The following is a 13,479-nucleotide window of genomic DNA, read 5'->3' as shown; positions in this document are numbered from 1 at the left end:
AAGCCTCCGGACGCTCCCGCAAAGAGACGGCACAGAACGTACCCAGCTCCCACAAGCAAGCGACACCACGTTTTCACACACACCTGCCCGGGCCAAAGCCACTTCACAGGAAACCGGACCCAGGGTGCTTCATGGTACTTAAAATGTTCACAGCCACACAACAGGGGCATTTCTGTTTGGGGCAGGAAGGAGAATGGCAGGGAGGGCCTTTCACAGGGTCAGTCTCAATGGCCAGAATCTTCAAGAAGCATTTGGTAGAGCCATCAACAGAAGAAACCCCCAGGCTACACGCATGTCCACACACACTCACACACATGCTCCTCACAATGCTCTCATACATGGCCCCGTATATGCATGCTCACACATGTTCACACACACATGCCCACACGCATGCCCACACACATATGCTCACTCACACAATGCTCCCACACATGCATGCTCACACATATGCTCACGTGCACATATGCATGCCACACAAATACACACATACACATACATGCTCTCACACATGCCCCCATATATGCATGCTCACACGTGCTCACATGCACACACACATGCTTACATTCAATCCCCCCACACATGCATGCTCACACATATGCTCACATGCACATGTGCATGCCACACACATACTCACACATATGCTCATATGTACACATGCATGCTCACACACATGCCCCCACACACGCTCACACACATGCTCACACCCACACACATGCACAAGCAAGGAAACCCCGAGCCCCAGGAAGCTCCTGGGCTGGACCCGAGGAGCCAAGTCCAGGCCTTGGAAATCTTCCGCTTGAGGAAAGGCCAACTGGGTCCCGCCCACCTGGACGGCTCCGTGAGCCCCAGGCCGCCCGGCTGGCCCCTCAGCCCTGTGCCAGCTGCAGCACAGGGTGGCGCGGCCCAATCAATCCCGGGAACGGAGAGACGGCCGCACCCAAGACAGGCACTGAGAGCAAACACTCGCCCGGTGTGCACACCAGCGCACACTCAGAAGTGCCCAGGTTGAAACGAGGCCACCACGGGGCACGGGGTCAGTGTCTCACGGGTACAGTTTCCATTTTGCAAGATGTCAAAGTTCTAGAGATTCACTGAACAACAATGTGAACATACTTAGCACTACTAAATGGCACACTTAAAAATGGTTAGGATGGTTTTCGAACACAATTAAGAAAAATAATACACAATGTCCTCCCCACCAATGAGGCGAAAGGCTCTGCCCTGCTCTCGGCCCCCATCGAGCCAGGCTCTCTGTGGGCTCCGAGCACAGGGGCCCCGGCAGATCACACACAGCGGGGCCCCACTCGCCCCACACCTGAGGCACAACAGCACCCAAGCCTGCTCACACCCCAGGAAAAAACCTGGCTGAGGAACAAGAGCTGTACAGACCTGGAAGGAGAGCACCACACCCGAATCCAGCCGCCGCCTGGCCGAGAGGGTGCAGCCCACTGCGCACGCTCAGGAGGGCGCACACCTGCCCCTCCGCACCCCGCAGGGCAGCGGCGGCAGAGAGCCCCACAGAGACGAGCTCAGAGCTGGCAACGGGTTTGGGCAGAAAGGCCAGCACACCCAGGAACAGAGGCTCGGTGTCATTAGCCGTCACGGAGCCGCAAAGCCACAACTCACAGCAGGCTGACGGTGAGGGCAGGGCAGGGAAACGCGAGCTGCCACTGCTGCGGGAGCTAACCAGGCGCCGGCTGCAGTGCAAACAGTCAGCAGTCTCTTCAAATGCTGAGCCTGGAGTTGCCTTTGACCTGGCAGGTCCCCAGCCAGGTGTGCACCCAAGAGAAGACACACGTCCACACAGAAACCGGTACCCGAGTGTTCACAGCGGCCATAGACTGACGAGCAGATAAACACGGCGTGGCACAGTCATGCAGCCCTGGGACCTCGCTGCTCTTTTGGGCGCAGGTGGCCCGGGCTCCGGCCACAGGAACCCTGTGTCCCTGCCCCTGCAGTGACAGGGAATGGAGCAGGGACCGCAGGGACCTGCAGTCTGACCCGAGCACGCAGACATCCAGGAAGGCCGACCTCAACCCCAGTGCGAGGGTCGCAGACACCCAGCGGTCAGGAGCCGCATGGGCAGGGATGTGCCCGTGCGCCCTCTGAGCCCGGCCCCGCGTGTCTGTGGGGGCGAGGGGCAGCATGGTGTGCAGTGACCTCCCAGTCCGAGAGCTTGGTGCCCGGCCCTGGACACAAAGCAGGGCAAGTTCAGCCATAGCCACCACTGCGGGGAGGGCAGCTCCCACCACCTTTCGAAAGAGCCGCCAAACTCAGGTTGTCAGGGACGCGCGTGTTTCCACTTTCCCAGCCCCAACCGGGGGGCCTCTGAATCGAATCTTCGCTCCACACGCCCTGCAGCGATGGGAAGTGGACTGATTTGTGAGACCACTGCTGCGGCTCCGCCCTTTCACGGGTTCCCAATCCTGGGCGACCTCCAGGTCCTCCACCGTGAGAGCCCGCCCGGGGGCAGTGCCAGGGGCCGACGATGGGGCTCCCAGGTTAAGGGCAACACCAGGCGTGCCCCAGAAATCACACGGTGCCCCCTCCAGGGCCCTCCCAGCTCTCCCCAGTAGAAGACAGAGGCCTCTGTCTCTGCCCTCTCCGCCCGCCTGCTCTGCTCTGGGCCGCAGACCTTCCATCCTCCAGCCTCAGGGCCTTTGCACTTACCTGGACACTTAAACATGGTTGGGATGGTGAGTCTCACGTTGTGTGTATTTTACCACATTCTAAAGGGGAGTGATCTCCCCTGGCGGCGCCGCTCGGGCAACAGCACCGTGAGCTGTGGCTCAGCAGGTCTGTGGAACTGTTTTAGACAAATTACTGCATTTTACTCATTTTACAGAAAATGAAGCTAAACTGAAAGTTTTGTGCCCAACAGTAAGAAGGGGAGGTCCCATGAGCTCAACCCGCTTGACAGAGAATCCCAGGCCTGCCTAACAAAGCCCAGGGCCCCTGCACATCCCACAACCCTACAGCACACACCAAGAGGACAACACACTGAAAATAACACAGGAATGAGATGTTCAGCAATGCATAATTAGAAATGTTAATGCACTTTTTAAAAATACTCTGCATGTGAAAATGTCCCCACCCAATACATAATCCTGTTGTGTAGCTTCCTCGTGCATCCCTGAAGACGTGCGGGCAACACGCCATTTCTTGACATTCACAACTCAACCCACAATCTGATATGCCAACATTTGCCTCAAATTTTGTCCTGCTGCACACAAGGACTTTAACAGCAGCCTACAACATCCTCGACGAGGCAAATCTGGGTATAGCACGTCCTCCTCCTGGAGGGAGGGGCAGATGGCCCTGATCCCTGCCGTGGACGAGCCCACAGACCACGTCCACACGCACCCCACGTGTCTCCCGGGACGTGCTGGGGAAACGGGGAAGGCAACCGTAGGACGAGAGAAGCACAGAAAAGCTTCTCACACTTACGGTCTCAAATGTCTAGAAAATAAACCCTCAAACATCCAAGCACAAGGAAGTGCACACACACACACACACACATGCACACGCATGCTCATGTGCACATGTATGTGTGCATGCACACACTTAGGGGCACTCTTCTGCCAAGATCAAAGACAAGTAAGTTTTCCAAATGTACATATGCCAGAGGCTTTTGTAAAATTAGACCCTTCCTACCACGACACCCTTCAGTTGAGGGCCACTGACCCTGCCCAAACCGGTCTTGTGGGGCCACCACACCAAGGCCACGTCTGTCCTGGCGGGTGCGAGGCAAGGGAGACGGTCTTTCCCAGGAGCGGCTCCGCCAAGGCCTCCTCCGAGGCACAGCCCATGTTTGGTTAATGCAGTTATTTTTAAAGCCACTAAAGCAAGAATAAAAGATAAACACACAAACTAGGTCTTAAAGAAATACTGTCATGGCAGCCCAAGGCCGGCCCCAGCCCTGCTGTGCTCGGCCGCCACACTGTGGAAATCATACACTTGCCTTTTCTCTTAAGTGCCCTGAAATTCTTCTCATAATCTTACAGAATAATACAAAAACTATGAAAGTGTAGCTGGGAAAACGCTGAAAATACTCATTCCTTTCAAATGTGGAATTCTATTTCTGGGAGTCAAGCCTTAAAAAAAGTAATTCTAAATAAAAAAAATGTGCTGTACACTAAGAAGTTCATACAATTTGTAAGAGAATTAGAACATTCCAGAAGAGTATTACAGAAGGCTCATCAACAGAGACTGCGAGACAGGACGTCACTGGCGGACAGAGAGACGAGAGAGGCACCGGGAAGGGCTTTATGGGCGGAAGCTCTGGATGCAGCCGGGTGTCGGTGGCACACACACCTGCAGACGCTAACACGGTAAACACCTGGCACGGCACCGCGGTAAGAAAGACTCATGGTGAGCACACACGAACACGGAACAGTTTATACCTGGAAAGAAATGGACGGACACAAAATAAATCTCGCCCCACGCAAGCGCCCGCACAGCAGAGCGGACCGGGACCGCTTGCCGCCGCCTTCCCGCCACCGGGCGTCGGCGCAGGGCTGACACCGCAGTCCGTGGAGACCCTGCTCGAGGGCCGGCTGGTGCCGGGGACAGCCCGCGCCCGGGAGCTCCCTCGGTGAGCCGCGCCGGGCCAGCTCCACAGGTTCTCAACAGGAAAGGAGAAGAGACTGAGGGAAAACACCAAAACTGTGGAGTGGCCGTACTGGAGGCAACGGCGTTTATTTCCCTTCTGTTTTCTTTATTTTTACTCTGCCTATTATTATAGGCATTACCTACATACGTCTTAACTCTGAATTTTGAAGGCTTGAGGAAGAGGAAAACAAGGAAAGCAGTCGGAACGCTTTGGCCAGCGACACAAATAACTGCTCATCACCGTGAACAACACAGAAAGGCAAACAGCGCGGGGAGACACGCAGCTGGCGCGGAAGCTGCCGGCCGCCTTCCCTGTGTCGGGGACGCTGCTTTGAGTATGGTGGAAAAGACCAACAGCCCAAACACACACACCACTCACGTGCAGGCAAGAAGTGCACACACACACACACACCCCACATGAAAAGGTGCACACACACCCACACACACAGACCCCACCACACATGCAAAGGTGCATCCACACACACACACACACATGCAAAGGTGCACACCTCCCACACACACCCCACACATGCAAAGGTGCACACCTCCCACACACACCCCACACATGCAAAGGTGCACACACCCCCACACACACATACACCACACATGCAAAGGTGCACGCTCCCCCACACACACACATACCACACATGCAAAGATGCCCCCCACACACACACACCACACATGCAAAGGTGCACCCCCCCACACACATACCACACATGCAAAGGTGCACACCCCACACACACATACCACACATGCAAAGGTGCACCCCCCACACACACACCACACATGCAAAGGTGCACCCCCCCACACACACACCACACATGCAAAGGTGCACATCCCACACACACATACCACACATGCAAAGGTGCACCCCCCACACACACACCACACATGCAAAGGTGCACACCCCACACACACACACCACACATGCAAAGGTACATGCTCCCCCACACATACACACCACACATGCAAAGGGGCACCCCACACACACACACCACACATGCAAAGGTGCACCCCACACACACACACCACACATGCAAAGGTGCACCCCACACACACACCACACACATGCAAAAGTGCACCCCCCCGCACACACACCACACATGCAAAGGTGCACCCCACACACACACACCACACATGCAAAGGTGCACCCCACACACACACACCACACATGCAAAGGTGCACACCCCCCACACACACACCACACATGCAAAGGTGCACCCCACACACACACCACACACATGCAAAGGTGCACCCCACACACACATACCACACATGCAAAGGTGCACACCCCCCACACACACACCACACATGCAAAGGTGCACCCCACACACACACACCACACATGCAAAGGTGCACCCCACACACACACACCACACATGCAAAGGTGCACGCTCCATACACACACAGGTGGGCACACGTGTGGCTGTGGCTGCTGGACTGGGCTGTGCACACGGCCCAGCGTTTCCACCGGCCCAGCCTCTCTGGCTCTAGGCCGGCGCTGCCCAGCAGAACTGCAGTGATGGAAATGTTCTAGAAGTGCACCAGCCAGATTTGCACATGAAGTACGGCCAGTGTGACTAAATAGCTGAATTTATTTTATGTGATTTTAATTAATACAAGTTTAAATAGTCACATGTAATTAGTGGCCACAGTATCAGACAGCACAGCTCTAGATTACAGGAAAAGAAGGAAAACCCTAAATTCTCATTATGAAACAAATTTGACATGCAGACACGACAAGGACAGCACACAAAAAAGAGAAACTTCAAACCAAGCTCGCTGACAACTGTCAGTGCCAATCCCCAAATCCCCAAATCGCCAGCAGCAGTTAAAGCCACACGTCATACCAAGTGGACTATCGCATAAGTACCTGGATGACTCAGTATTAGAAAAGCCACTAATACAACTGACCATACTAACACATTTTTTAAAATCAAATGATTATCTTTATAGTTCACTGAAAAGTTAACTGAAGACTTCTAGTTACAGATATAACATATAAAGAACTTTGGAATTTTCCAAAATTAATGACAGATACCAACCCACAGATCCACAAAGCTCAGAGAACACTAAGCAGGATAAATACCAAAAAAAAAATCTGCCCCTAGACCTATCGTTTTCCAACTGCAGAAAATCGCAAAGAGAAAATCTTTTAAGAAGAAAAAAATACCCCTTCGGTATAGAGGGACGAGGACAGAGATTACACTGAACTTCTCAACAGAAACAACGCAAGTGAGACAGTGGAGTGAAACATTTCCAATGGTGAAAGAAGAAAAACCCCACCGATCTGGAATTGTGTGCGCAGCAAAGTATCCTTCAAAAGTGAAAGAAAAATAAAGACTTCCTCAGGTAAATAAGCAGACCTGCCCTGCAAATAATGTTTAAAAAGTTCTTCAGGGAGAAGAAAAACGATACAAGTCAAAATTCTGGGTTTACATAAGAAAAGGAAGAGCGGTGGAAAAGAAATAAATGAAGGTTAATTTTAAAAAACTTAAAAAAGGCCGGGCTCAGTGGCTCATACCTGTAATCCCAGAACTCTGGGAGGCCGAGGAGGGAGGATCACTTGAGGTCAGGAGTTGGAGACCAGCCTGAGCAAGAGTGAGACCCTGTCTCTAGTAAAAATAGAAAGAAATTAGCTGGACAACTAAAAATAGAAAAAATTAGCCAGGCATGATGGCGCCTGTATTCCCAGCTACTCAGGAGGCTGAGGCAGAAGGATTGCTTGAGTCCAGGAGTTTGAGGTTGCTGTGAGCTAGGCTGATGCCACAGCACTCTAGCCCGGGCAACAGAGCGAAACACTGTCTCAAAAAAAAAAAAAAAAGTTAAAAAAAAAAAAAAGTCAACAACCCTTTGTGGTAACACTGCAAAGAACCAGGAATTGTCAGGTGCTTCCTGCAGCAGGCAGGAGTCTAACAGCCTGCAGGGTGTGCTGGCCCCCAGGTTCACACGCAGGGCAATCCCCATCCCACGCGTGGGCACAGCCTATGCATGGGAGAAGATGCATCCCTGGACGGGACTGGCCATACGGCAAAGGTGCAGGGGTCGTGCAGGTGGAATTAAACCCCGTCATCTGCTGATCTTACACTAATCAAGAGGGAGATTATCCTGGCTAAGTCTGACCTTAGCAAAGGAGCCGATTCAAGAGAGTCTAAAGATGACAGACTGGAAGCAGAGGACGCTCCTCCCACCCACTGGCCCTGATGCAGCAGGCTGCCATGAATCCCACGGCTGCCAGGAGACAGCACCTGCCAACCAACTGGGGCAGACTGAAAGCAGCTCCTGCCCTGGTCGGGCCTCCGGATGAGACCGCGGCCCCACCCCCACCGGCAACCGGAGTGCAGCTGCCAGTCCTGCATGGGCCCAGCTGGGCCGTGCCCCGACTCCTCCCTGCAGAACATGCACAATGAACCGGTGCTGCTCTGGCCACTAGGGTGGTGGCAGTTTGTTACTCAGCCTAGAAAGTGATACATATCCTTAATATTATCAACGTATGTGCATTAATGTGTCATATAGTATCATTTTAAACATCGTTGCCCCATTCAGATTTTGTGTGGTGTAACATCTAGGTGAGGACCTAAGTGAAAGCATCAGCCAGCAGCTGATGAACTATCTCACAACAGGCTGTAAACTGGCTGCGTCACCTTGTTCCCGGAGCTACAGTGTAGCCAGCCTGCCTGCCCCTCCCTCTCTCAATAGTTCCTTCATTTATGTTTTCAAACAGACAACTCTTTGACAGTTCCTTAATTTACTGCTTTTTTGGTTTTTTATTCAGTCATTTTTAGATTTACATTGATCCTTGCTGCGTTCCTTTGGTCTATGGCACAGTTCTGCATTCTAGCTTGCTGAGTGAAATGCCCTGTCTTGCTTATTTTGATTCCTTCTTGTTTAACAGCAACAACTCTGAACACCATATAAACAGTCTATTAGAAATATCACACACCACGCACTCTGCTGCCTCTTCCTGAAGCGGGTCCCCTTTGTCACGGCTGCACGTGCCGTTCCCAGTGGCGTCGGGAGTGAGGCAAAACGTTCCTTGTTTCCAGGACTAGCTACCGTGCGTCCGAGAGAGCAGAGGACGAGATCAAAAAGAGAGAACCAGTGTAGGCACAGCCGCTGTACGGGAAGAGTTAAACTGCCTGTTCCTGCAGATGCCAAGATAGTGTGTCTGCAAAACCCAAACAATCAATGATAAAACTAAAACAAACAATAAAAGAGTTTAGGAAAGACAGCAGGTTATAAAATTAACATACAAAAATCAACAGCCACCATGGACACAAACAGTAATCAGTCACAAGAGCCGTTTGAAAAGAAAACCCCATTTACAATGGCAACAGAGAAAAAGATAAAGTTAGAAATGAACTTATAAAAACGTGAGAATTTAGTAAGAGAATAACTTTTAGACATTCCTGAAGGAGACAGAAAATAGCTCTGAGTCAAGGGAAAAACCCCCCTGTATCAGAAGGGATGACTCAGACCCACGAAGCTGGCCGCGCGCTCCAAACCAGCACACGGACAGCACCAACCGCCAACCGCACGCTGCCCACGCGACCCAGCCCAAGCTAGACCAGGTGATTCTAAAGTTCATATGGAAAAACAAACTGTGACTCAAAGTTCAAACACAATTTTTAAAAAGAATAAGTTCAACTACAATAAAAAAAAAAAACCTTTTGTATGGTAAAAAAAAAAGTCATGGCAAAATCAAAAGATAAACTGGTTGAATATATTTGCAATATATGTCACAGAAAAACAGTTAATCTTCCTAATATTTGAAGAACTCTTAAAAGTCAAGGGAAAAATACAAAAACCTGATAGAAAATGGGCCAAAGGCCCGCACAGAGAGTCACAGGAGATCTGTGAGCTGCGCTCCATGCGTGGAAAGGTGCTGATTCTGCCAAGCTGAGAGGGGGAGACGCGGCTTCCCCGGTGACCCGCCTGGCCACCAGAGCCGGCGTGAAGGCACCCAAGACCGCCTGGCCATGCTCCTCCCCAAACCTCTCCCTGGAGACTAATCCTGAAGACACTGGGCCACCCCACAAGACGAAGGGTCCAGACTCAAGCTGCCGACGTCAGCAAGATCGCGGGGGGGCGTCCAGACCGAACGCCTGAGCAGTTGTGACCTCCAAACACAGCTGTGACCCTGTCAGGCAACGGCGCGGTCTGGGCGGTACGTGTGACGTCACTGCTGCAGAGAGGGCAGTGCACGGTGGCCAGACAGGGAACAGCCGTTCGGCGGTCCCACTAGCATCTTTACAACGCACCCCCAAGCAGGGTGCCCTCCACACTCTCTGCACCCCGGGAGGTGGGCCTAGGTGGGCGACACTTTCCTCAGGCTGGCACCCTCACCAGCCAAGGCCCTGGCAGGACGCAGCCTCCCCCTGCCAGCAGCTATGCTCCCCGCCTTCATGGGGGACTCCCCGCCTTCACGGGGGACTCGCCACCCACTGCCCTCTCCAGGCTGCAGGCATCGCTGCCCCTGACCCCCCGGGGTCCTGCAGGGGTGCCCCCCAGGGCAGCCAGAACTCAGGCAGCACCATCCGCCCCACAGGACGCCGGAGCCCCAGTGGCTGAGCCTATGCCCCGACACCACGAGACCCAGCTCGTGCAGACATTCGCGGCACCCGGAAGCCGTCGGCGCCAGGCCCCGTGTGCAGATAAGGACGAAGGCCACAAGCAGAGTGGGAGCCACAGGCCCCGCCAGCCAAGGGGGCTGACGCAGTCACACTTCCCCCAGCAGGGTGCTAGGAAGGCGCTACCCCCAGGACCTGGGTCCTCGTCTGGGATGGAGGTGACACTTGCCCTCTCCCCGGGGATGGCGCCAGACCACTGGAGAAGGAAGCCCGCCCCAGGGGTCCCTCACCCACAGCACGCCTTGACAAATGTGCCCTGGTCACAGCTCTCTGCACCCGATATGCCATTACTGTCGCCCCTCGAGTGTCTAAGACCCCTTCCTTCTTCAGAGACACTGACGGTGCGCAAACCCGTCGCGCTGGCACCCACGGGGCAGGGTGTCTGCGAGCAGCACCCATCAGGACTGGCACTGGCGTTCCACATCGGCCACCAGCACCTGCTCGGCCTCCTCTGCGACAGCCCGTGTGCCGGCTCCAGGCACCGGCCCCCGGTGGAGGCTGCAGGGCTGCCGGATGCCAGATGGGGGTGTGTCGCCCCGACCCCCAACAACATCCACACATCCAGTCCGCACAGGGCGAGAGTGGGGCCAGCGTGCACCCCCGGCATCCGAGGCCGCCCCACTCCGCTCTCTCAACGCCATGGGACAACACGGTTTGGGACGACAGGACAGAGAGGCCACCCCTCTCGCTCACCTTCACCTGCCCGGGCCCTCGGACACACCCCCTGGCAAAATGTGCAGCTGACAACTGCAAGAAACCTCTCCACGGGGGGGGGGAGGTCTCCTGTGGGCCCCAGGGTGGCGGGATTCCACTCAATGCTGCAAAAACGTTGGAATCAGGGGGCTGCGGTAGAGGGGAGTGCCCTCCCCTCCTCACTGAGGGCTGAGGGGGACCGGAGGGAAGCTCCCCAGCTGGGGGCCGTCCCCACCAGAGCCCCACACTCTGACACCCCACCATGCGGTACCTGCCGCAACCCCCACCATCTCTGTGCCTCAGGGACCTGCAGCCATGGCCAGCAGCGGCGTGTGCGGGATGCAGGGAGGCACCACTGTCCATCACCCAGGAAGGCCAGTCGGCTCGGAGACCCGGCAGGAAGCCCGGACTCGGTGCAGACTCGGATTCAGATCCACGAAGCCTGTGAGCCCTGGGCCGGCGCCCCAGCGCCCAAAAAGCCGAAGTGGTCGGCCGCGGCAGGACCGCAGCCCGTACCGAGGAAACGCTAACCACTGATGACACTGTATGCTAGAACATAAACTCATTTTTTTCTCAAATACTTCCTTAAAACTTTCCAGTACGAGTCGTTTAGAACCAACGAGCGCCGTGCGCGCCGCAGTGGGTGGCAGGAACGCAGGGCTGGGCGCCCGTTTCTCAGGAAATCCTGCCCCGCGCGCTCGCTTATCCCTGCGGAAAACCGTTTCCTTTCCGGACAAAAGCCGTCTTGTCTGTGCAGTCAGAAACACGCTGAGGCTAAAAATAGTTTCGTAAAAGGAAGTACCGGTTGGCCTCCCACAGACGCTGAGTGCCCGGCGACGAGAAAGGCCCGGGTGCGGCACCCAGCGCTGGTTGCCACTGTCCCCTGCAACGTCGCTCCTTCAGCTACACCCGACAGAGCAAGAGAGTCAGGGAAAAACGGAAATAAAAAGAGGCACAGATACCTTCCCACGAAGGATAATTCAGAAATGGCCTCTTCTTTGATTAAATAAAGAAATCAAATCAGCTTAAGTCTCTACAAATTATGGCAAAATTCTCCAAAAGACACATATCCTAAGAAACAATTCACTGGGAAGAAAGGCTGGGTGAATTTATAATAAAATACGTATTTTCCCCTAAAACGTGTGCCCTAGAATATATCTAAAATGACAGCTTATCATTAGAGAGGGTCAAATTCTAAGAAATGAAGCAAGTTTAACTGTGAAATAACGGCGTATGTAAAATGAAAGGGTGCACCTTCCGGGCAGTGGGAAGGCCAGCTGTGCGTCATTTCCTCTGGCCAGATCCTAAACAACAGATGCACAAAGTACAGGACAAAAGGCTGGGATCTGAGGCAGTCTGACACATCAGCGTGGAGACTCCGCCGGGCCGGCCGTGTCTGCACGGGTCCAGACACCCTCTGCACACGGAGGCCTCTGCCACGGCCCCGGCCCTTCTCCCTCACGACCTCTGACTGCAAGTCACACCAGCCGTGCCAGGGTCCCCTGCCAGTGCCACGCAGCGCATTAGACGGCCACAGTGGCCGCCAGGGAGGGTGTCCTCACACAGACCCGCCGCACAACTGCCGGCCCCTCCTTCCCCGAGGGACGCGGGCCCCTCGCCGCTGCTGCCAGACACCGACCCTGACTGCCCTGGCCCAGCTCCTGTCCCTCTCCCCAGTTCTGCCAGCGTCGCTCATTTGCTGTTGTCTCCGCACGGGCTCCTCATTTCCTGTGAGTGACACAGTCCAGCGAGGCAGCCTTGGTACCTTGGCAGCAGGGAAAGCGCATACGGAGGGGACGGAAGACGATTAAATCACAATATTCTACCAGAACATGTAACTCGAAATCCGAGATGCAGGCTCGGTATTTAGAGCGCGGGGTGAGCACCAGAAGGAACTGCGTGAGCGTCAGTGCTGGCCGCTGCGCGACTACCTTCCCGTGTACACACACATTCCTGCGTCCAGCTGAAAACGAGACTGCTTTAAAAAAGCGAATCATACTCATTTCGGAAATTTAGGGAAAGTAAGCTGGAGGGAAGCACAAGAAGAAAATCAGAATTACCGGCAACGCCCTCCCCTGCGGTTCTGGGAGCATCTTCGTAACGCGCCTGTCTGGCTCCATGTTAGGAAGCCCCCTCACCGCCATTTAATGACCTCCAGTGACCTATCGCCTGCCGAGCACCCCTCCGGCAGGCTGTCCGAGGTGCCGGCCAGGCAGGCAGCCTCCAGTCCCCACACGACAGCGATGCCCCTGGGCACACTACAGCTTCTCGAGGAAGTGGGTTTCTGGGAACGGGGCGTGGCTGACCCCCGCTGCCGGCTCGAGGGTGCCGTGTGAGAAATGGTGACAAGCCCACCATAGGGCCTCACTGCCACACCCCCCACCCCTGGGTGACAGTGCCAGTGACCCTGAGGGCCACCTGCTCTCTTTACGAGAAGCCAAATAAGCACCTAGTCCCCCTCCTGGAGGACACCCAGCCGTGGTGACAGAACCAGAGACCGGGCAGGCCAGAAAGAAGGCAGGAGCCAGAAATCCCGCCTCTTCTG

The 13,479-nt window shown here is 54.6% G+C and overlaps 1 protein-coding gene across 1 annotated transcript in view; it reads right to left on the bottom strand.

Moving 5' to 3' along the window:
• The window catches only part of INPP5A (inositol polyphosphate-5-phosphatase A), a 170,683-nt gene that overhangs the window by 124,633 nt on the left and 32,571 nt on the right, over positions 1–13,479 (bottom strand). The window lies entirely within an intron of this gene.

The sequence above is a fragment of the Eulemur rufifrons genome, chromosome 28 (assembly GCF_041146395.1).
Source record: "Eulemur rufifrons isolate Redbay chromosome 28, OSU_ERuf_1, whole genome shotgun sequence".
NCBI lineage: Eukaryota > Metazoa > Chordata > Mammalia > Primates > Lemuridae > Eulemur > Eulemur rufifrons.
The sequence above is the reverse complement of the archived record's forward strand: the minus strand, read 5'-3'. Positions and strand labels throughout refer to the sequence as shown.